The following is a 2,172-nucleotide window of genomic DNA, read 5'->3' as shown; positions in this document are numbered from 1 at the left end:
CAACAATCCCTTGCAATAACTTCCGAAACGGTACCACACACAATGCTAAAACCAGTCGTAAACTTCCTCCGCACAGAACGACATTAAATCGGGCGCTCGCTATTGCTGACTTGACTCCTATTGGTCGGCACGCCACGTGACTTCCGTGCTACTGCGCAGTTCTGACCCGCCTAGTTACATGACGCCCCCTCTAGCGCTGTTGAATGGAAATGATAAAAAAAGCAAATATCGCATTATATCTACAATAATAGTTGCCGAAGTCCAGAGTGAAAAAGAAGTGGTAGATGAAATATTGGCGTCTCTGCAACATCAGTCAGAAGAATGTGTGGTGTCGTATACACACGAATGTGCGGACAGTGTACATGGGAAGTACAATGATAACGGTACGTATGTCACATGTGGAATTGATACTGAAACAGGCGTCGAGATACATAGTTCATCATACCTGTCGGACCAGTGGAACTTAGTAAATTGTAATTGTTCTCTAAGGAGCGGATGCTAAAACATAATTATGTATATGTAAGATCACCCGTAGCATAGTAAAAAAACAATTATGAACAGATTTCGAAAAAGTCTGCAGCAGTATGAACATGGCGAAACGGCCTTGCCGCAGTGGATACACCGGTTCCCGTCAGATCACCGAAGTTAAGCGCTGTCGGGCGTGGCCGGCACTTGGATGGGTGACCATCTGGGCCGCCATGTGCTGTTGCCATTTTTCAGGGTGCGCTCAGCATCGTGATGCCAACTGAGGAGCTACTAGACCGAATAATAGTGGCTCCGGTCAAAGAAAACCATCGTAACGACCGGGAGAGCGGTGTGCTGACCACACGCCCCTCCTATCCGCATCCTCATTTGAGGATGACACGGCAGTCGGATGGTCACGATGGGCCACTTGTGGCCTACAGACGGAGTGATGACGGAGTATGAACATGGAGAGCGTAAGAAAAACTACGGATATTCAAGGGAGGACAAGGCGCACTTGTTACAAAAATCGGTGTTTGCGCATCTCAAAGATACTCGACACAATTTACAGGATGTGCGTCATAGTGACTACTACGCTATGCACATCAAATTCCGAATGACATAGATTACAGTGATTTCAAGGGAAGCACTGGTTGGTTGCATAACTTCGAACAGTGTTACAGATCTGGAAGAAAGCGACAACTTGAGATGACCCGAAAATTTTTAGACGAGATAAACAAACGTATCCTATCGTTCAGTAAGGAATTTGTTTCAACTCTAATCGGGATTTGAGGAGGAAGTGCATATGAGAGGAATCATGAAAATTAGAGGTACCAAGGGAATTGGATCAAGATTAACTAACATCGATACCTTAACACATTCGTATTCTGTTCTGCCGACTGTTAATTTGGATGGTAAATTGGCTGGAAAGTTATTTACTGTGCTGTGAGAGGTTGGAGTTATCTGCCCCCTACGAGACGACGCTTGTGGTCGAGCGGTTCTAGGCGCTTCAGTCCGGAACCACGTGGCTGCTACTGTCGCAGTTTTAAATACTGCCTCCGGCATGGATGTGTGTGATGTCCTTAGTTAAGTTTAAGTAGTTCTAAGTCTAGTGGACTGATGACATCAGATGTTAAGTCCCATAGTGCTTAGGGCCATTTGAACCATTTTTTACCCCCTACGAATCTTTCTCGCATGCGTGATCTTACAAGGGCGGAAAGGAATATTTACGGCACAACAGGCAAGAGTGGGGAAACGCGCGTAAGCGAACAAGAACTATGATACGAGCACAGCTTCTGGCCAGTAGCTAGTCAGACAACTTGTTTCTGCTTGATTCCTGGTCTGCGTATAAAAATTATACCTCTGTCGAGCAAATTGTCCGTCCTGAAAAGTGTTTGACAGTGCAATTAACGTCACCTGGAACCATTGGAAAAGTTCAGCCTCTGGATGTTTCTTCGTTCGGTGCCTATAAAACATATTATCGTACTGTAAGCAGCTATGCCTTAAAGGGTAGCCAGTTCGACGATAAGCTCCACGACAGTCTGTTTCGCATTCGGTTGCATGTCACTACATTTCATCAGTTACGACCCCGTTGCACCAAAGCGATTCTATAGTCATTCCTTAAGTGTGGATATCTAGTTGAACATCCTACACGGTTTGTAACTCCCAAGGAGTTTGCCTTCGATTTCGATGGTGCGAACCTTTGTGATC

At 45.5% G+C, this 2,172-nt stretch overlaps 1 pseudogene; it reads left to right on the top strand.

Moving 5' to 3' along the window:
- The first annotated feature begins 594 nt into the window (after positions 1–594).
- On the top strand, positions 595–712 carry LOC126189810 (5S ribosomal RNA; annotated as a pseudogene).
- The last annotated feature ends 1,460 nt before the right edge of the window (positions 713–2,172 follow it).

Source organism: Schistocerca cancellata, chromosome 5, assembly GCF_023864275.1.
Source record: "Schistocerca cancellata isolate TAMUIC-IGC-003103 chromosome 5, iqSchCanc2.1, whole genome shotgun sequence".
Classification (NCBI taxonomy): domain Eukaryota; kingdom Metazoa; phylum Arthropoda; class Insecta; order Orthoptera; family Acrididae; genus Schistocerca; species Schistocerca cancellata.
Note: the sequence above shows the minus strand (reverse complement) of the source record. Positions and strands in the feature narration are given on the sequence as shown.